Source organism: Acipenser ruthenus, chromosome 4 (genome assembly GCF_902713425.1).
Source record: "Acipenser ruthenus chromosome 4, fAciRut3.2 maternal haplotype, whole genome shotgun sequence".
Taxonomy (NCBI): Eukaryota; Metazoa; Chordata; class Actinopteri; order Acipenseriformes; family Acipenseridae; genus Acipenser; species Acipenser ruthenus.
This window is the reverse complement of record NC_081192.1, coordinates 76,251,448-76,274,510: the sequence shown is the minus strand read 5'-3', so window position 1 is coordinate 76,274,510 and position 23,063 is coordinate 76,251,448. Positions and strand designations below refer to the sequence as shown.

At 36.8% G+C, this 23,063-nt stretch overlaps 1 protein-coding gene across 12 annotated transcripts in view; it reads right to left on the bottom strand.

The window, feature by feature from the left end:
* The window catches only part of LOC117400384 (poly(rC)-binding protein 3-like), a 311,376-nt gene that overhangs the window by 70,047 nt on the left and 218,266 nt on the right, over positions 1–23,063 (bottom strand). The window contains exon 1 of one of the 12 annotated variants that reach the window (XM_059022799.1): positions 12,658–12,908. The exons of 9 other annotated variants lie outside the window; for them this stretch is intronic. The gene's annotated coding sequence lies outside the window, so the exon portion shown is untranslated. Of the gene's footprint in view, positions 1–12,657; positions 12,909–23,063 lie in introns of those variants that run through there. 2 more of the 12 variants (XM_059022801.1, XM_034000261.3) reach the window with 2 other exon arrangements.

Sequence of the window (23,063 nt, the reverse complement as noted above, 5' to 3'; positions counted from 1 at the left end):
TTCCAAACCAAAGCCAGTCACTTCTGCAGAAACCAATACGGCCAAAATATATATCATCAATTGAAACACGTATGTGTGTGTAAATTATGAAATGATTTAATAGATTATTTTAAAAAGGGAAAACCTGCCATGCACTGTCAATTAGCTGTAGAGTCACACTAGGCAGTCATGACAACGCTGATCTGCGGGTACTTAAAGAGCCACTTGGTACAGGTATGTTAACTAATGTAGTTTTTTTGTTTTTTTAATCACTTTGTGTATATTTTCTTTCAGTCATTATAACTCAACTCAGAATTGAAAAGCACAGCTCTCAAGTTCAGCTGGATGTTAGAAATATATCACATTTCTTCTGTGTCACATTTATTACTGAGGTATTTTGTGTATCCAGTAGGGGGAGAATAATGGTTAAACTTGTACTTAGAAATAAGGCATGCTCGAGAGCTACAATTCACCACAAAGGTTCATTTTTTAGTTTTAAAGTGTCACCAGGTTGTAATGACTGAAATAGAAAATAATAGTCAAAGTGAATCTAAAGTGGAGAAATACAATTATTAATTATGTCGTTATTATTATTATTTATTTCTTAGCAGACACCCTTATCCAGGGCGACTTATTTTTACATATAATTACCCATTTATACAGTTGGGTTTTTACTGGAGCAATCTAGGTAAAGTACCTTGCTCAAGGGTACAGGAGCAGTGTCCCCCACCTGGGATTGAACCCACAACCCTCCAGTCAGGAGTCCAGAGCCCTAACCACTACTCCACACTGCTGCCCTGTCATACCTGGACCAAGTTCTTTAAAATGGAGAGTGATCTCTGAAACTTCTTCAGAGGCATTAGGGGTGGAAAGCCTGTTCTCCAGAAGGGTTAAACTTCAGTGTGCAGTCTATGATACAGCACTGTTATACAGTATATATTGAAGAGTCTGTGTCAAAGATACAATATACTTTACAAATTGTTCTGTCATGTGAAGTATTGCCCATCTACTTTAGTTCATGTAACAATTCAAGCTGTCTTCTGTTCTACTTTATGCCTCGGGTACAGTATATCCTCCTTGACTTACTAAACCCAGGCACTCTTCAGTTTAGGTATTGGAAACCACTAATTGGACACCAGCACCATTTTATTGTTATGTTACCTACAAACTTTACTTATGTTGCCCAGTGCTGCAGAATTGAAAAGTCATGCACATTTTCCATTACAAATGGTAAATCTCACAAATGTGTGTATGTGTGTGTTCCTACGTTAAGCCTCCATACCCCATCAATGAAAACCACTCAAGGGCTTTTGACTTGATGCAGGTGCCACGTCAACTACAGCTTGCCAAATCTGGCTTTTCGGATGAAAGTCAGTTCCCTGGTCAATGGCCAAAGATCTGCATTCATTTATTGTGACTATCCCCATGCCTGCCAACAGTTAACCCCCTAGCCACTGAGATCTGGAACATTACCACATCTCTAGAGGCCACTTCCCAGGGAATTAGTTACTTTAGAAGTAACCTTTTTACAGTGAAAGCCCCTACTGTATGTTCAGTTCAAAAGTATAAGCAATGTTGGTGCATAGACGGATATCATTCAAATCAGTCGAGATCAAACAGTAGTCACTCTCAAAAAAAATTAGCACTGAGGAAGCCTGTTTGGCAAAACACGTCTGCCTAATTCGATGTGTTGAAACCAAATAAAATTGTAACTTTCTAAAAACACAAAATATATCAATCATTTGTTTCTTACATTCATGTTGATTTTCTGTCACTTGTTTTCAAATGCTGCATCGCCAAAGCACAACCAGTTTTGTTTTATTATTATTTTTAAGAGATTTGTGCAAACTAAAGTGTTACCCAGATACCAAGTATTGGTAATGTGTCATTGTGATCACATTCTATTCCAATAAGTTATTTTACACATTTGTAACTATTCACCAAATGTATATAGGCACTAAATTACACTTAACAAATACAACAAGGCCCCCACAACATCATAAACATCCAAGCTTTTGCCACGGAAAGCTGACAGAAAAAAAACAACAGAACTGGCACTTAGCACAACAGATGAAAAATTAAGCTGCACCTGATTCCCTGAAAACCTTTCTGTTTAAAAGTTACAAGTTCACTGTTCACTTTGGTTATAGTCGCATTATAACTAGGGCTTCTGTTTTTCGGTTTTTATTAATTAGTTTCATTTTTCTGTGCTTATTTTTAGCTATTTTTGAGATACCCCGAAATCGTTTGTTTTTTTTTGGTTTTTTTCCAGGGCTTTTTTTTTATATATACTGTATGAAATTATTATTTTTGGTTATTTTCCAAAACGCTTGGGCGGTTTTTCTTTCACAATATGTATAGTAACTTGATAGTACGTGCACATTTAAATTGTACCTTCTTTCCTTTGTGGTCTTCCTCAACAAAATCCTTATGGTCACAGGCACATTCTTCTGGAGTTTTTGTGTGTCTAGTAATTATGTTACATTTTGCCATAATTTGCAATTTTGTTTTAAATCCTCCCTATATTACTGTAATATAAACCCTGCAAGCGAGTCTCCGTTCCTAATTGTAATCTAGTTTTAAATCTTGCAAGCGTAGTCTCCAATAGAAATATAGAAAATTGCTGTCATTCAGTAGTTGGGGTGGGTTTAAAGTATTCAGATAGAATCAATGACAGATAATCAGGAAGGAGGGACATTGCCCAACTGCATTGGGAAAGGTACTATGTTTTTGTTTTTTTGTAGTTTTTTTTTTTTAAATGGGAAAGGGGTGAAGTCAACATGAATTGAGTACCATTTCTAGTGTTTTTCTGGTTTATTAGCTATACACCAATTTCATATATATATATATATATATATATATATATATATATATATATATTGTATCTGGGTGTTTTATCGTTTTTATCGGTTAAAAACGAAAATCAGAAGCTCTAGTTATAACTCATAGTACAGACCTTTACAATTGCCGTTTTCTCTGTACTGTCTCACATAATGCAAACCTTATTTACAATTTTGTTCAAATTATCAAAGTTGTTACTATTTTAAATAGAATAATTTATCCAGTTCACTCTCTGTCTAATACCTCACTGACATAAACTAAGTAGAGTAAGCACCCCCACAACAAGCAACACAGAACTTCAGAACTCTGTGTCAGAAACAAAATTTGCTGACTAGAGATTATAAAAATACTGCATAGGGTAGTGGGTGATAAATGAAAATATCCCACCCCTTTGGTGTGCATTAAATTCTCATATCACAGCCTACCCAATGCAGTATTCTATATGTATTTCTAAGCGATCAGGATTTGACAGAACTGTTTCTGAAACTGACACTACAACACATTTTTGATAGCCCATCCAAAATCTATCAATGTTTTTTTATAATAATATGTTGTTGTGTGGTAATTAAATTAATTAAACATGATGAACAATGTGAAGTTGGCATTTTTATTGTGGTGCAGCAGTAGAGGTAGTGTTCTGTTTAGCTTGGCAGCAAAAAGGTTAAAGAGTAACACTAACCATCAACACAAATCATACTTCTCATTAGAATAACAACATTCTCTGAAGTCCCTCATTGTTTTGTGTTTTTTTTTCCCCAGATTGTATCTTTCCTTCCTCATCTCTGCTGAGGTTCACCCTCAGCATTTCAACATTGGGAATGGGGTGCTCTCCCGCAGACCAGTACCAATTCTTACAAACAAAGGGTTGAATGTGAAATAAAATAAAATACAGTTGCTTTTTATTGAATGGGGGTGGGGAGTCCTGTTCTTTGAGCACATATGGCGAAGGTTCAGCTTTCAATATGCTGCTGTTTTATAAGCTGATCTTGGGCCCATCCATCTGCACGCTCAATTAATAGTTGTGGTATACTAATGGGACTCTAATTTGTCTTAAATAAAGGATATGCAGCAGCTGATGGGTTTATTTTATTTCTCTGTGCAATATTTATAATTGGGGGAGGGCAGGTTGCAGACTTCTCTATTGTGCAAGCAGCATGGGGGCTGCTGTGAATATGAGGTCAGAATAATTAGTAAGCCTGTATCTATTGCAGACTGCAATTTTAAAGCATGAATGCTGGATTAAAAATACTAATCCACTGCTGCAGTTTATCTTTTTTTCTTTTTCTTTCTTTTTTTTGTTAAATCCCTCATGCTTTCCACCTACAAATAGTGTGTGATTTAAGTCAGAAATGCTGTGTGACTTTAAATGGGCTACTATGAGATACAGCAGAAATATAATTATTGGTTCACTGATTAAAGCTTGTTATGCTGCAACGTCCTGTTTGTGAAACTTTAAAGAATCTTTGGTTGTTTTTTAAAAACAAAGAAAAAATGGCCTGTATATAATGAATACTTTGTAAACTATAGAACGAGGCAGTTCATCCATTAGGTTGACTCTCCATCAAGATGGTGCAGTAGACAAACAGTTTTTTCATGGCAAATGTCTAGATTTTGATCTAAAATATCACAGTTGTCTTATCTAATACACCATATTAAAGAACACACATTCCATGTGATATTTTAGTGATGTATTTCTTTCAAACACTAGGTACAACGTGTTGCACAGAAACAGGTTAATATTTCCACTCTGGGGTACCAGCTGTGAGAAAATACAAGTCTGAGAACTTGGTGATGCCAAAGGAGTAAAAAGTGACCGGGATGTGATAACTGAAACATAAAATTAAATACAACGTGAATGAATGCAAGAAGCAGCAATGTGGAGTAGTGGTTAGGGCTCTGGACCCTTGACTGGAGGGTCGTGGGTTCAATCCCAGGTGGGGGACACTGCTGCTGTACCCTTGAGCAAAGTACTTTACCTAGATTGATCCAGTAAAAACCCAACTGTATAAATTGGTAATTGTATGTAAAAAATAATGTGTAAAAAAATAATGTAATTGTATGTAAAAAGAATGTGGTATCTTGTAACAATTGTAAGTCACCCTGGATAAGGGCATCTGCTAAGAAATAAACAATTAGGGAGTGGTTAACATGTAGAAAACAGAAAGTGCTGATTAGAGGAGAAACCTCAAAATGGAGTGAGGTAACCAATGGAGTACTGCAGGGATCAGTATTAGGTCCTGTGCTCTTCCTAATCTACATTAATGATTTAGATTTTAGTATAGTAAGCAAACTTGTTAAATTTGCAGATGACACAAAAATAGTAGGAGTGGCAAACACCGTTGCAGCATCAAAGGTCATTCAAAATGATCTAGATAGCATTCAGAACTGGGCAGACACATGGCAAATGACATTTAATATAGAAAAGTGTAAAGTACTGCATGCAGACAATAAAAATGTGCATTATAAATACCATATGGGAGAAACTGAATTTGAAGAAGGAATCTATGAAAAAGATCTAGGAGTTTATGTAGAAATGTCTTCATCTAGACAATGCGGGGAAGCTATAAAAAAGGCCAACAAGATGCTTGGATATAAAGAGTTGAATTTAAATCAAGGGAAATAATAAGAGGGAGAATACATTAGTTAAGATAACTGTGAAGTTGCTGTTCACAGGCCTTCATTTACTGACATGTTATTTAAACAACTTGTTTTCTACCCTGGTCCCCAAGTACCCCAACTAGTCCAGCTTTTTATGTCAACAAGTACCTTTTATTTTATTTATATAACTTAATTTATATGGGTATAACTTGATACGTTTGTTTGTTTTTTGACTATTTTTAAAAAGCTTTAACATTTTTTTAAGTCTCACTGAAGCCTAATTTTTACATAAATGTACACAGGCACAGTACACACACACAGGCTTACCAAACGCGTATTGTAATTTAATTTCCTGAAAGGTGAGTCTCATTAACTAGAATTAGCAAACAGGCATGACATCAACCTGGAGTCTTTTTCTTGATTTAATCAGTACCATAATTACTCTCGTTCAGTAAAACTGAACAAAGTGGAATGAGTAGGCTGAAATAACTGCAGGTTATCAGATTTAAATCAGGTAGGATTATACAAAACAAACTCTACTGAAGGAGACTAGCTGCTCTACCAACCAGTGATGTAAGATACAGGGGTGGTGAAAAACACATGCAATATGATACACACACACTTTTTCATGTAAATGGGCCATGCCTCACTTGACTGATGATTAATGTGATGCAAATTAAATCCCCCTTATGTAATATAAAAAAAGCTGCATCTCCCTGTTGCAAGTATCTTTCAGTCACAAAGGGATCTGACATGTGTCTCCAGAACAATTTAAACAACACAGAAACCCAGTGTCACGGTTGGCTTTACAATTTGTGTCCATGCTCTGTGTTTGTTCTAATAGACTTTAAATAAACAGCCACTCAATTGCTGTACAAGTGAAGAGTAAAACAATATATTAATCAGTTAATATATAAGATAAATAACTTTATACTGCCAAGATTAAGACACATTTCAGAGGAAGGCAAAGTAACATTGTTGTAATAACAGGTAATGAAATAGCCTTCCACCAAGTGAAAAGAGACTGTGTTAAAACAGACCCCTGCTTGCAGCCCAACCAAAAGCACATTAAATGATGGACTAATATCCAGGTACAGTAGCTTCAGGTAAACAGTGGTTGAATCTTTGCCCTTCTATACTACCTAGAACTCAACCTTAGGCTGTATTCATAAATGATTAGTGTAATGCATAGGACTGTGAATGTTTAAAGAAAATGTCCCAGTACAATATCCTATGGTTTTTTATGTGCAGATCTCATGACAAGAGCATTTGTATTCAGCTGATACTTTATATCATCTACATCTTAATAATATGTAATGTTCTTATATGTGTGTTCTGTACCAATATCTATTACTATTATTGTGTCTGCGCTCATCATTATTTACCATGCTTACTTACTATTCCAGAAATAGTATGCTTTTTCAACCACTGGGTCTTCTGAAGTGAGTCAGTTTCACTAGGGGTGTACAACAGTGGAACCATACAGTATTTCTATGATAAGGTTAACATTCAATTCTAATGGAACCGCTCTCATTAGAGCACATAAAATGTCAGACTCAATCCTAGACTCACTATTTTAATTAACTGACAGTTAGGAGTCGTGCCCTTTATTCAGGTAGTACAGTAGAGTGTATATTTAGCTAAAGCCTGGTTTTGCCCGGTGAAGCCTGATTTAATCCACAATATAGACATGCTACAAGGGTCATCTTTTGTGAAGCCACCTCAATATAAGCCATGCACTACTGTCAATACAACTGGGCTGGTAAAGTGTAAATAACAAATATTTTCAAAAGGTATAAAAAAAATCATCCTTCAAGTTACAAAATGAGAAATAAATAACCTAACTTTCTTAAAATGCCTGGCGGGGTGTCCCCTGTCACACTAACATATTTGTATTACATGATTTAGTGTAAAATATTAGAATAACAAATTAAATAGCATATGGTCTGTTTCAAAGAAACTGAGTGTGAGGAAATGGCTATTCACTTGATCTATTTGGTATTTTGATGTTTTTATACTGTTTTGATATCTAAAAAGTATATTTATTTTATAATACTGAAAGTTCACCCTTAAACAACAGTGATCAATAAATCAGTCAGTCAAAACTCAAACAAACGCTGATGCATGCACATATCTCAAAATAATGCAAAATTCAGCACGACACCCTCTCAGGGAAGACATATTTGAATAAAACAAATCGCCCTAGTTTGAACAGCTGAGTGCAAAGAATATTGGAAAATATATTAACTTCAGATTAGCACCTCTGTTCTGTATTTTAGTGCTGTTTTGGGACTATTGATCCTATGCATTTCGAGTTGCCATAGGGCTCACGCATCAATGCCATTTCCATGAAGCAGCGCAAAAACGTGCACTATCCTTGCAAAACATTAGATGGAAGGTACTTTGTGGATGTTTTTGCTTAGTCCTGCAGAAAGCTGTAACCGAACACAAGTTAGATCAGAATCAGACAGAGGTGAACTGACTTCTGACACAAATTTGCTGCTACAATATTAACCTCAACATGTTGAGATCTTTGCCAGCATCTATGAGACATTAACATTTTATTTACAAGGCTGTCTCAGGAGGGAAACAGATGGTAACAACCAGACAAGCTTACAGATTACAGCATACATATACTGTAAATAGCAAAACAGTATCGCAATGCAACAAATCTAAAATAGCACAAGCTACAGATAATGACATGCTGTTGCTTAGCATTATAAGAAGTACAATTTCAAAAACCTGGGTTTACAAAGCCAACAAATTGCCCAAGTGCAGTCCTCGCTTTTCGGCATGTGAGCAACAGGGAGTCCTTTGATTCCCCTGAGTCAGCATGATCAGAGCCCCAGGATGTTTCCTAACTAGAGTTTTGAAATTAACAAGAGAACATCTAGTAAAGATGTTCTTCTGGATCTTAAAAGAAGCTATAACAATTCCTACACTATGTTACCTGCCATAAGCCTTTATAAGCACATGCACCATCCCCCCATGAATGCATTGCAAATGGGCCCGACAGATGAAAGGACAGCAATTGTATGTATACTTACACTATGTCAGATTTTAAATGGCCAGACATAGGGCATATGGATAGAGTATGTTATGCGAGTTTGATAATGCCTTTGTCCATTGTTATAAATGTATTATTTACAGTGCTGTACAGTTCACAGTACTGTCTTCTTTGGCCATCAGGAATAGAACTCTACAACTGTGGATCAGGGGTGTGACTCTCCAGTCCTAAGAGAGTAAAGTATATATATATATATATATATATATATATATATATATATATATATATATATATATATAATTTTTTTATGTTTTGAGACCTTGCTGAATAATGCTTTCTTTATTTTTTTTGGCCTCTCTTGTATTTTTTTTTTTTTTTAAATACTAAAAGAAATTCAATGACAAACATTCTCAATGCTTTCAAAAAATAAATTATTATTATCCTGATTTAAAAACTAGCAGCAGAGGCTCACATTAAAAAAAATAAAAAATAAAAAGTAAAAGTGTTACCCAGTTGTACATGCTACATTCATTCAAGATTCAGAATTCTGGGGTGGGGGTTGGTCTGGGGTGAACCCTCTATTGTGTATGGGAGATATCCAGCAAGGGGCAGACTCCTCTCTGGGTCACCACAAGGTCACAAGTTCAATTCCTTCATAGGGTGTAGACCAGGTTACATCTATCACATCCCAATAGCGTTTCATGATGTCTTTGGAAATGCGATATCAAAAACCCACCTTGTTTGATTTGTGGACAATAAAGCTCCACTAACACCAGTCAAAGCAGATATTCTGATCGCTGGAGTCTGCCAATATCCTTTAGTTTTTTTTATTTTTATTTGGGGACTTTGACACTACTTACTTTCATTGCTCTTCTTCTTACTCTATACTTCTGTAATTAAAACAGGTATATCAGTAACATACATTCCCCACCACAGCTGTAAATTCAAAATAATACAGTATAAGATATGTCCATTAATAGTTTAACGAGAATTTGATAAGTGGCTTTGCAGATGCAAAGAACATTTTAAAGTTAGACCTGCATATATGCAGCTGCCTCCAACATATCCCCAACACTGGGACTTCATGCACTGCAGGGGATAATAATATAGTATATGAACAAGCAGCAGTTAGATCAGTCTCCCAATGTCATAGACTGTTGTATACTATATTATTTACATGTAACTCAAATATCCACTTTTCACCTTGATATTGAATGGTGCCATTTGAAAAAAAGTGTAATATATAATCCAAATCAACTTGTTTAATTATTTTTCCCTGTATACCATGACAAGAAAACCTAGAACCATTCAACCACATTTATTCTAAATATAAGTGAGGATTCTTACAAAATAAGTCAAAAATCAACTAAAATATTGAAATGTGTAAACCTTCAGTAAGAGGCTACACATACCTAATTTGTTGGTAAAAATGGTATTGAAAATAGTGGTTGAAATAGAAGATAAGGGCAGATAGTAGGTGTGATTTCACACACACAAAAAAGAGACAAATAATGAATGAATTAATGGTTAGCAATATCATGCTTTTAAATCCCATTATAAAGCAACCACAAGAGCCACCGCAAATGTCTCTATGTGATGCAGTGCCTGGCCTTCTGTTGCTGTTTTAAATTGAAATCCTCCCCACTCAGCTCATTTTGTCCTGAAAAATATCTATCAATCAGGGAGAATTACGGCAGGATGTACCACCTAGCAGGAGGCCATTCTCCTGGTCCAGTTCATTAAGTAAATGCACTGAACAAACCTTAGCATCTTAGTTAAATCCTGTAGGCCAGGATTTGCTGCTTAATACTAAAACCCTTGCGACCTATTTAGTTCCTCCCTTATATATCAAATCCCACTTGGGGTTTTAAAAAAGGAGAACTACCGTAGAAAGAGAAGACTTTTTTTTTTTCTCAATGTGCATTTAAACAGATGGCTGTTTGATATCCAACACTGTTTGGTAAGTAATAACTAGTGTGTGCAGTAAGCACTGAAATGCATGCAATTATATTCTAAGCAGCACTTCCCTAATAAATCATGATAAAGTGCAGGCAAGCATGGGAAATTATTGGGAACTATGGTTAACCATAGAAAAACATTATAATGTATAGCATAAGCATAGGGAAAGCATGGTTAAATACAAAAGGACCACAGTAAACCATGGTTTTATGCCTGATACGAAATCTTGAAATGAAGTGATTAATATCTCATAATCGTGCCATTTTTTTTTTTTTTTTTTGGGATGCATTTTTTAACACACATCTGAATAACTATTACCTAATGGGATACACTTCAAAACACAAAAACATGTAATTTAGTAACACGGTATAGTATTTTCTAATATTTGCTACATTTGCTGCAGTTCTTTGATTTGTGGAGATAATCAAATGATGGAAATACATACAACAGCAACATTTATTTATAAACTGCTCATGTAATTTTTTTTTGTTGAAGGCATACAATTAATCACATGGGTTATCATTTTTGATGGCATCTTAATTGTTAAAATGGTGAGATTGCATTAAGTAACTATTAGAGCCATACTCATACACAATAATTAATTCATGAAAACTGGTGCATTTTTCTGCTTGAAAACACATTCAGGTCCAGGTTAACAGAATGACCATTACTTAAATCGAAAATATTTAGCTTGCCTTTAAAAGTGATTCATCGTTCTTGTCTGTAGACACTACAGGTGTTCTTAGTGCTGTCAAATTAATTTAAAAAGTCCTTGCTTATAAATTATAAGTCCTTGCTGGAGGTCAATTAACATCATTAGCACAGCAAAATTAGCATCACATTCAATAATATATAGACATATACTGCTTCAAACATGTCCACAATAAAACCAACAAAGCACACTACAAAACAACAAAATCTGTATTCAAACGTATTGAAAATACTCAACTAGAAAGAGGACAGAAACAAATGTGTCAGGTTTGTAATTATAAATGTTACCATAGGTTTAATTTAGATGCCGATACAGGAATGTATATTCAGCAATAATAACCAAGTGTTGACTAAAAACTGTAACAGAAAAACCGTTTCTCTGGCATAGTTTGTGACCAGCTTGAGGGTCAAGATACAAAAAAAGAATTGTCTTAAAAATAAACAACACCGTGTGTATATGCCAAAACTACAAAACCAATAAACAGAATAAAAAAATGTAATAAATAAATAAATAAGCCTGTGTTATTGTCAAGGATGGATTACATAAATATATATATGTTTTGTAAGCATTAAAATTGTCCTGCAGCTTTATTATGGCACGCAAACACAGACGTGAAAACATTCACAAAATATGACATTAGGTCAGGTGCAACCAGTTGTCCTAAATAAAATGACATTAAAACAAAATGGCAACACAGGCCTCTCAGATTTGAAGGCCAACATGGAGTAAAAGACTTTTTCTACAAATTCACCCTCAATAGATCCAGATGGATACTGGTGCGTGCAGTTGCTCTTCCTGGAAAGAATAATCGATAAATTATATTCAGAAGAAACAGGTCTGAACAACCTAAAGAACATACTGTACTTGAAAGACATTAATGTTTCATCTTCAGCTTAGTACCTCCCTCCCCTTATAAACTGAATGGATCCCACAGCAGCTCAGGGGAAACCAGTACAGTACAATACAACCTGCAACTGTGTTCGCTACACCAGCATTTGAGTTTTCATATTAATTGCCATTTTGACACAAAAACAGCAGCATTGCTTAACACAGCAGAAACACTTTCCTGCATTGAAAGAGGAACAGGTACAGCACTACACAGAGTACTATTATAGCAAATAAAAAAAAAACATGACAGTCCACACAATTTACCAAAGCACTTATCTACTATTCCTTGGTACAACTAAAGTAAATAATCTCTTCCTCTCAAACTCCTAATTCAGCTGCAGTATTACATGGAAAGTGGCATATTTCTTAATTTACTAATACAATAAAACACAATGCATGGCTATAAATACATTTGAAAAAAAATCCTTGCCTACTGTAAGCGGCCTCTCGTGAGTGCTCAGAAATGTACAAATTTGGAAATTGTTTTATTCCCTTAAGATGACAGAAGACGCAGCAAGTATATTCCTGGAGTTGTGATCGAAGCAGTCTCCGGAATCTTTAGTGACATTCCATGCCAATGCTGAATTGGCATTTCTTTGCCCTGTATTGATTTTTTTTCTTTTTTTCTTTTTAAACAAGAAAAGTGTCAAGAAGCTGCTGTAGTAGTACTGACCTGCTGAGCTGCTGTGCTGCTTCAACTCCCACTGGAAGTAGTCCTGCGTTGTCTGTGTTGTACTATTTGTTCTCTGCAGAATTCTTGTTCAGAGTGGTCCCCTTATTTGTCAGTTGATTCCTATGTGCGGACAGATGGCCAGAAGCCCTAAGCCCTGATGGAATGAGGCAAGCTTTGCTTTTTTTTCCCCCTCCCTAGCTTAGCCCTTGGCAGATAAGCCTGAATCAAGCAAAGTGAGCTCACAGCCCCCTCCACCAATCGTTTCAATTAGTGACACATGAGAGGAGCTTCTGCCCAAAAATCTGCTTAGGAGAAGGGCCAGAGGGCAGGGCAGCAGCATTCGCCTTTGCTTTGTTTGACAGTGACCAGGAGCTGCCATAACATAGAGATGAACAAAAGCCCTGCTGTGACAGTGGAAACAACATGACAGGGAACAAAAGTTTGGGAGCCCTAATGTCAACAGCGTATTTGGGATTAATAAGGCAGCCCTTATTGTCACTGTTAAAGAACTGTAGTGCTACTAACAATTACTAAGACAGATATGTGCGCACACATACAGTAAACATGCCATTGAACACTGTTCTGCATTCATTGTATTTCAATATTTAAACAACCTTTAAAAACTTGATATACTGTGGCATGCAATAAATACATGATATTTTATCTATCTAAAATATTACAGTTGGATCCACACTTAAAATTGTAGTGTGAATTCCCAACCCACAACATCTACATGTACCGTATCAGTAGTTTGTTTATTAATGTTAAGAACATCCTAACACAGGGGTTCCCAAACTTTTATTTTTACCTTAGGCCCACCTCTTCAGCAGCATTAGGCACTGCGGCCCACTAGCACTCCTTGGGAAAATGTCAAATTAAAAAACCTTTTTATATGTTTAAACCTGTAACAGTATAAATAAACCTAATCTAAACTGTCCTTTATTCATTTGAATAAATATTGTGAAAGAAGGAAATCACATAGACTGTGCACTGAGTGAAAAAAAAAATTGAAACATTTTAATTATTATTTTTTTTTTTTTTTCTTTTTTTTTAAATAATTTAGTCGTCGCCAATTATTTTTACCCCGGTTTTCAGCCCAATTTAGCATGCCCAATTATTATCTGTATCCCCGGCTCACCGCTCGCAACCCCCCCGCCGACTCAGGAAACGGAGGCTGGAACACGCGTCCTCCGAAACGTGCTCCTTCCAAGTCGTCATTTTTCGCACTGCAGATCCACAGCAATGCCACCAGACCTATAGTGCCGGAGGACAACACAGATCTGGCGGCTCCGCTGCAGAGCCACAGGCGCCCTATCGGCCACAGGGGTCGCTGATGCGCGGTGAGCCGTGGATTCCCCTGCCGACCTAAGCCCTCCCTACCCGGGCAGCGCTCAGCCAATTGTGCGCCGCCCCCTAGGAACTCTCGGTCACGGTCAGCTGTGACATAGCCTGGATTCGAACCAGCGATCTCCAGGCTATAGGGCACATCCTGCGAGGAGCGCCTTTACTGGATGCGCCACTCGGGAGCCCCGAAACATTTTAATTTTAGTAAATAAAATAAATTGCAAAAACTAAACAGACATTTTTTTATCAAACCTTTAAATTAGGTACCTTTGTATAATTGAAATTTTAGAAATGCAGATTTTTTTTTTGGTCATCAAACAATAAAAAAGTGCATGTCTCTTATTATTCCCATTCATAAATGCCTGAACAGGAATAACTTTTGAGTAAAACCAGTACAACGTGCACAAAAACATAACTCTTAAATCCTAATTTCTGAATACTGTGTAACTAAAACGTCCAGTGGTTGCCTCTGATGCTGAACTGTCATGAACAAAAAAGACGAATGCGCACAATACAGAAGGAAACGAGAGCCTTGCATAAGTTACTTTTTTCGCCACTACTCTGTACAACCAAATACAACTTGCAAAATCACATTCAGATGGCTTGCAACATTTTTTGTTATTATTATTATTATTATTATTATTATTATTATTATTATTATTATTGTAATGACCCTGGCGATAGCGGCATCCTGGACATTGTGTTTGTCTTGTTTGTTACATCTCGTTTAATGTGTATTGTACTGGTACGGCTCACGTCTTTAGTGTGTGTATGGGTGTGCGTGCGTTAGTGTGGGTGTGGGTGTGTGCGCGTGCGTATGGAGTGTGCGTGTAGTGGGCGGGTCCCCCGGAGGAAGTAGGAAAGGGGATAGCCATGAGTGGGAGCACGCATGTGGACTTTACTGGAGAAGGAACTGTGAGGGACAGAGGGAAAGGCTGAAAAGAGCACCCAACTGTGAAACAGTGAGATAACCCAGAGTGAGTCTGAAGAATGACAGTATGACAAGAAAACCAGTGAAAGTGTAGTGAGAGGGAGATTTAGCTTTTATAATTATTTTTTGGCGTGAACCCTGGCCCAAACAAGGATTCACTGTTTATTTATTTCATTTTAGTTCAGGATTAAAAAGCCTATTTCGAATCCCATCTGGTCTTCCTGAGTCTGTCTCACCTCCATAGCACAGAACGCTATATTATTATTATTATTATTATTATTATTATTATTATTATTATTATTTTCCAACAAAACATATTCTAGCGTTGTTTTAAGACGACTGTGAACAAGCCAGTAATCAATAAAATAGCAGTATATCCAAACATTTTAATAAATCAATTACCGGTATGTAACAAGATTTATCAGTTTGATTAATAACTTGATTTAGTTAATATTGAAACATATGTCAAAGTACTCAATATTTTAAATGTTAATAGCTAATTCATCACAAAAACGTATTTCATAGGCATCAATTGAATTTTTAAGTGAATGCCTTTTTTGTTCTTTACACTTTGCAAAGCGTATTCTTTGGTAGTGGATGCAACATATTTTAATTTTATTAATACTGAACACATTTTTTACATCTGCCAGCAGAGCAATCACATGACCTCAACACTGCCCTATTGTCTGTTGAGATGGGTATAATTCTAGGCTCGGAGACCTTGCCCCTGGTAGCCTGTGGTGGCTTAGCTGTGATGGCCTATGCACGCGCAGCTTCAAAATATGTCATGGGTTTCTGGCTCAATAGGCGTGACATTTGAGACGGAAATAAAAATCAACAGCAGCTTTCTACTTTTCAAATCTTAGTTGCACAACTTCAATCCTCATTGGCCAGGCAGGCTTTTTTTTTTGTTCTATTAATGTCTTCATTGCAGATGTAACATTTTAATAAGGGTTATGTTAATGAAAAATGTTGGTAGAAGCTGTAGCACTTCTTCATGTTGTATTTGTTTATAACTTGTACTTTTTTGCATAAATTACTTATTGCACACAAACTTATATTACCCTTTACACTTGTAAGTCGCCTTGGATAATAATAATAACTAATGTTTGGGATGTTTCTTTGAAATTTGGCAAGTATAAAAAAAGATATAGGGGCCTACTCGTTTGGGATGGTTGCGTAAAAAATATAACCAAGACATTTACAGTGATTGTTTCATTGTAAAGTATAACCATACATATAATAGTCATAGTATTTTAAGTATTTTAAAATGTACTTTAAATTCTTGAAGCATTATACCTCTTCGTTTCACAGTACAAGGAGTAAGCAAAGTGAGCAGAGCCAAAGATATTATATACAAAGATATTCGACACTGCCGATTTTCAGTGGAGACTTCTGTCACACTGCGCACAAAGGATTCTGGTATATATAGAGAGCTCGGGAGAATTCTTTCTATTGTCAATGAAGCCTTAAAAAAAAAATGCTGTTTTTTACAAATTTTCACTTTGTTAAAAAAATGCATCAACTTTTGAAGTAGATTTAACATTAGCGCAAGGTCTTTTGAAGAAAACGGCAGCACTAGCAAATTATGACTATTTTCTGAGCACTGTCCCGTTCTGATCTTTGATAATATCTTTGGCAGAGCAAAGTGAAATTGATTCCAGCCTTATTTTCCACTTGTCACATGATAGGGAGGTAACATATTCAGCAATGACGTATTTTGACACTAGAGGTCACCATGGGCAAAGTCTCCGAGCCTGCAATTATACATTCTTGAATCTGTTAGCTCTGATTTGTGAATTTCTGCTTTGATTGACAGTCTGCCAATACTGCCTTGCTATACTATATTTTTCTACACTTACAGCAGCTGCTGTTGGCGCCTGCTTTTCGTTATTAATAGAAAAAAAATACATAGAATGTTTTAATATGCAAAAAAGTTTATACTAACTACAAAGTAGGAGCAAAGAAAGTATTTTTAATATATTATGAATATTCGGTGGAATTATAAAACACTTGAAGGACATCTAACACAATTACTTATTTTTCCGCTTTATCACACTTGTAAGGAGACTGGGAGGAGACATGAGAGAAAAAATATAAATCTCGTGTGCACGTCTTACTATCTCGCACAAGATATTATCAAACCTCTGCATGCAGGGACACACGAAATACAAATCATTCCTTTTGTAACAAACACCAGTTTAGCTACAGTACAGGCACATGTGAATGCAATCTATATGGGAACTACTCATTAACATTGAAGGACTGTTTTAAAATATGTTTGTTTTTTTAAAGTCTACTATCAACCCTGTGTTGGAAAAAGTTTTCATAAACTGTAATTAATCAAAATGTTCTTTAAAAAAAAAACATTGCGTAACAAAACATTCCTTAAAACAGTCCTTTTAATTTTATAAATAGGTCCCTGCATATGTTAACCTAATAATAATAATAATAATAATAATAATAATAATAATAATAATAATAATAACTAAAGCTGCCAGGCTGTTTTACAGCTTCCAAGCTCAGTGCTTGTTGGACATTTTGGCAAGCTGTAGCACTGCAGCACAAGTGTCAGCAACAGATCAGTTTTATGGAGCAGTTTCAATTCAAAATACATGTACTGCATTAGTTCATTATCTCACAATACTTTATAACTTTAAACATAGTAACCATGACCCTATTTACACACTGTAAGGAGTTATAAGCTAGTTTTATGTTTGACCTTAGAGAGGTCAAAGGTCACAGGCAAGTTGATTTTTGGATAGAGCATATATGGGTTCCTATCTGTGTTCCATAGTAAACATGACCCTATCTGCACTTGTTACAAACCAGTTTTGCATTTGACTTTAAGGAGAGATCAAAGGTCGTGGTCAAGGCAATTTCTGAATAGAGCATATATGGATTCCTATATGTGTTCCATAGTAACCATTACACTATCTGCACTCTGTAAGGCATTATAAGCTAGTTTTGCATTTGACCAAAGAATTTGAAAGGTTTTTAAAGAAATGCGTCATGCGGCCATATTGGTTTATGCACAAACACCATTTCTGAAAAACATGAAGACATAAGCCTAATATCTGCTCCTGCAAGACAGCCTGGCTCTTTTGTACAGCGATATCGGTGCTATGTCTTCATGTTTAGATTGCGTCACCAGCCATCCCTGACCATTACCCCCGTGCACACTACAATATAAATACGTCTGTCAGTCAATTTAAACTGAAACGTTGACGGATTTACAGTGTTAAGAAAACTAACTGACTAAAAACAGAATTATACTTTATTGTATGAATAAAATGTTGCCATTCCAGAAAGAAGCATTCGGTCGAGCAATTAAGTGACTGAATAAAATGAATCAGTGGAGCAGAAGTGGCAGATTTAATTACAGCTCAGAGCTAGGAAGGGGAACTAATTATGGGGTCCATGAACCACATGTCACTCTTCCCCAAACCATGTGCTCTGATCTGTTTGGCTCCTCAGTTACTGTGTGTGTGTGTCTGTGTGTTGGTGAGGGGGGTGGATAAAGGGCTGTTCAGTTCAAACAACGGGGAGGGGGAGTTGACCCTTCAATAGTTCTGCACAAGGTTACAAGATAAGCCTCTGACTGCATTTAAAGAACTATATAGATTAACTGTTAATCCTCTTTTACATTTACAGCACTTTTATTCAAGAAAACTTGCTTTTATTTGCACAGCCCCAAAACTAAACAGTGTGTGTCTTCCACGAGCATTAGGTGTGCAGGCAAATAGGATGATGGTGAACCACTATGAATAACAATAGACATAAACTACAATAGAACACAATGTGGGCTCTATTTTAATGATTTAAAAAGGGATTTTCAACCAGGGATAAGCGTCTCCCTGGGGGTACTTCTAAGGGTCATATGGGGTGCGCAAAAATAAAACTAAAAGAAAATAATGATCTTGAATGTCATTGTTGTTTAGCAGCTCAAAGATTACAGTATAACTATAGTTTCAAAATTATCATCCACCTGTACGCATGCGTGATTTCGATTGAGTGGATTTCCACTCTGATATTAGGGTGGGTGAAGCGGGCGTCTGGTGATTCTCTGCCACTGGAAAGCTCTCTTTGCTGCTCATGAACTTTGAAGTTTTCATCTCGTCGTATAATTGAATACTAATCAGTGAAGCACAATCGTCCTGCATTTTTTAAATGCACAAATGCCCCAGTAAACATAAATAATAATCACAATACTCACAGTTTTTGTTTTATTTATGAGGCATTGCTGCATTTTAGTAACACAAATAGCGAATGTCAAGCAACTACAAAACAGGAACTTAATGGGTTTTTTTCCCCACACGTGCATGTAGTCTGTCGTGGCTGTCAGTGAAACGGTGAGTATTAAAAAAAAAAAAAATTGTGCAAACACACTTAATTTAATTTGACTTATTTTCAGTGCTTAATTTGTAAATCAGGAGGTGCCGGAACACATAGTGAGCGCGAGAGGGGGGGGGGGGGGGGTGGTGTTCCGGGGGCTCTGAGGTACCGGAACGCATGAGAAAAAAAGTGACAAACACAATGTAGCCAGACAATGTAACTATAACCTGTGTTAAGGTGTCATATTTAGCCTTGGCTACAATGCTTGCTGCCGCTAAATGGGCCTTGGTTCGGGCATGTTCAAAAACCTTTTTTCTGAGGGCTCTTTGTTGTTTTTTTTTACGTCAGAGGCAGAGGACGTTACTGTACATTCCACCCACTCTTTTGCTAGTTTCATCCCTCCAGTCTTTTCCGGACCCAAGCTTCCTACCTTTTTGCATGTTGTACAGCCCAGCTTTGAATTTTGCATGACAAGCCAGGGGTTGTACGTTTGCTTTTTCTTGAACTGAGCCTCCGTCCAAACTGCACCTGCTCCGGGCACTTCGTCGGTGGATGCACTGTCCTCCCTAGTGATGTGTAGTTCGCGAACGAATGGTTCTTTTTGAACGACTCACTAAGGTGAACGATGGGAATCGGATCAGAGTCCACATTGAATCGGTTCTTTTGATTCACCCTATGAACAAGCTGCGTGGCGCAGGAGTCGAGTTACCAGCCTATCAAAAGTCATGAAATGATTCCTTACCTCTCGAGTCTAGCTGATTTGTTTGTTGTAACAAGAAAACCTGGTTGTCTCTCAACTCATTGAGTGTTATGAAACTGAAGACTGTATGTGTCATGTTGGATCCAAATTCCCGCTTTCTTAGTGCATGATAAGAATTCTGTGTTAGCCAAAATGGCGTCAGTTACATCCTCCAGACCATAGCTATATGATCCAGACGGTGTGTACTTTCTAGAGTGCTGCTTCACGCTGTCAGAAACTCAGATTACAGGTTTGTGCACCATAATTTTATTTTTTATTTTTCTTACAGTTCTTCTTAGTTTACTATGTACGTAACCTTGTGTAAGTCTGCCAAACAAATAAATAATAAAATGAATCACTACTAGGCTTAATTATATAACTTATGATTAAATATTTGACCATGAGGAATGATATTGCACATTCTAATGGATGACGTTCTTAAACGTCTATTATATTTTACATGCACATTAAATATACATTTTCTAAATGTTATTTTACTGTGTTAAACACTAAAAATACTAAATATATACACATTTAAACTTTGTTTATATAAAATGTACATGTTGCGGTTATGGGTGTGCTTCAACGTGTGATTGATCACATGACTAATCCCAAAGGTTTACTGGATAGAAGAGGAATTGGCGAAACAGTGTTTTGCTATGTGCTGAATAAATACCACAGATTAGTTCCACAAATACCACTCGGTCGAGCCTCTCTTTTTTGTTGTTGTAAAAAACAATGGGTGACTCCAAATGTATAGAAAAAAACACGTAAGAAATGCAATTGACTCTTTTTTTTTAAAAGATTAAATTAAATTAGATTGATACTGATGGCTAAACAATGCTAATGGTTCAAACTGTTATGTTATCTCCAGTATTCTAAATATATATTATTATTTTTTGTCAAACTATATTTAATTTAATGTTTATGAACCCAGTCAACCAAATATAGATTCTCCCTAGCTTTTGTGATGTGCAGTTCGTGAACGACTCGTTCTTTCCGGTTCAAATAAACAATCTTAATGCGGTCTACATTGATTGGTTTTGTGTCATTGAATCAGTGAATCAAATGAATGAAATTAATCTATTCACCAAACTGAACTGAATCAAATTAATCGAGTCACTAAAAATCCATCACTAGTCCTCCCCGACCCCGTCCCCCTCTTCCGCCGAGTCTGACTCACTAGTGGCCTACTAGCTAGTGGAGGACGTGCCGGTGGTGATGCTGAACTGGCGGAATTAAGGCATCACCATCAGGCGCAGTTTCCCCCTCATTTTTGATTTGGCTTTCCTTTCCCACGACACGTTTCAAATTCAGTAGCGACAACTAGCCTAGGCTACGTGACGTGATTACGTAGGGACCTCTCACTAGCTGACCACCACTGTTTCAAGATCAGTTACTTACCTCGCCAGCCCACCCCATAACCTCTATGTACAAATAAGAGAGCAGGTCTGGAATCGGTGTGGCAGGATAGGATGCGCTTTTACGGGGTCGGGAGAAATAACGAGGAGGCAGAGGCAACTTTAACTCTGATTGTTTTTATTAAAATGTTTACAGTGCAAACAGTGGAAAAAATAATAAGTCATGCCTCGAGAGGTACCGGATCCGAGCAAATCAGGTGCCGGCACGAAAAAAGTCAAATCTGAGAGGTGCCGGATCCTGTTCCGCCAGGATCCGGCTCAAATTAAGCACTGCTTATTTTCCTTCAGACAGACTACATCGACGTGTGGAAAAATAAATCATTAAATTCCTGATCTGTAGTTGATTGACATTTGCGGTAGCCAATGAAATCGTAGAAAATGACGACTCTAAAATGGGATTGTCTGTTAAGTTATGTCCCAGGAAAAAAGCAGTATGAAACTTGATAGAGATTTTCCTTGACAGAAAATTTCCATGACTCGAAATATGAATGATACCTGATACCAAAAATGAGTGATACCTGATAGCAAAAACGAGTGATACCTGATAGCAAAAACAAGTGATACGGGAGGGGTGATAGAGGAAGTTATTGATGCATGAGACTTGAGTGGGGAATGCCTGATTCTTGACTCTAGTAAGGGTGATGTCTGAGGATGTCCTAAAATGGACACCGTACTTGTGGGGCTCAGGTCACAAGTGTAAACGGAAAGCAGAAAAAAATGGTTATTTTGCGAAACTAGAGAATACGATTTGATTGAAGCAAAGAGAGAAATTGATAATTTAGTAAAAATTGCTGTTAAATCCATTTAGTGCAGGAGATTATGCAACTAAAGAAGAAATCATAAGAAACGGACGACCAAACCTGAAGTTAGAGAGCATGTACAGTATTTCAGTGAAGCGTTGTACAGTGGGTCTGTGAATGTGGGGAGACAAACAAGATATTCTACTGGCCGTGTCTACTTTTCGTTAATGAGAAGACTGTGTAGAATTACGCTGGATACCATGATTTAAACAATTTGCACAATGCCTGCAAACGTCATGAAACTAGCCAGACACCTAACAGTGTGTATACAGTTACGGACATTTGGGCAAGTTCGCATTGATCTGTAGCTAAACAAACAACGGAGACTTGCTGTCAGACAACACAATGAAAAAGTCCATCAGAATCGTGAGATTTTGCAAACACTAATTAATGTTGTATGTCATCTCGGAGAACAGGAACTGGCATTTCCTTGGCGAACTGGATGACTCCCTGAATTGTGGAATTATGTCGAAACTACAGCTAGTTAGTGAGTTTGATCCTTACTGAAGCAGCATTTCAAAACTTTGACTGTTTTTTCTGGGACATCAAACAAGATTAAGAATGAAGCAGTGAGTAATGTCCAACTTAATGCCATTGCCAAAGAAATCGAGGAGGCACCATTTGTTGATATTCTACTTCATGAAACCTCAGATATATTTAACTGATGTTAGTGTCAGTCAGACTGCAGCTGCCCTTTTCCAGCATGTTGATGTGGTGTGCTAGGAGTTTAAATTTGGTGACAAGTTGGTTGCTCAAACATACGATGGTGCAGCAGTAATGGCAGGAGAAGTAAGTGGACTTCAGAAACGTGTGTGTGAAAAGTTCCTTTGTGCACT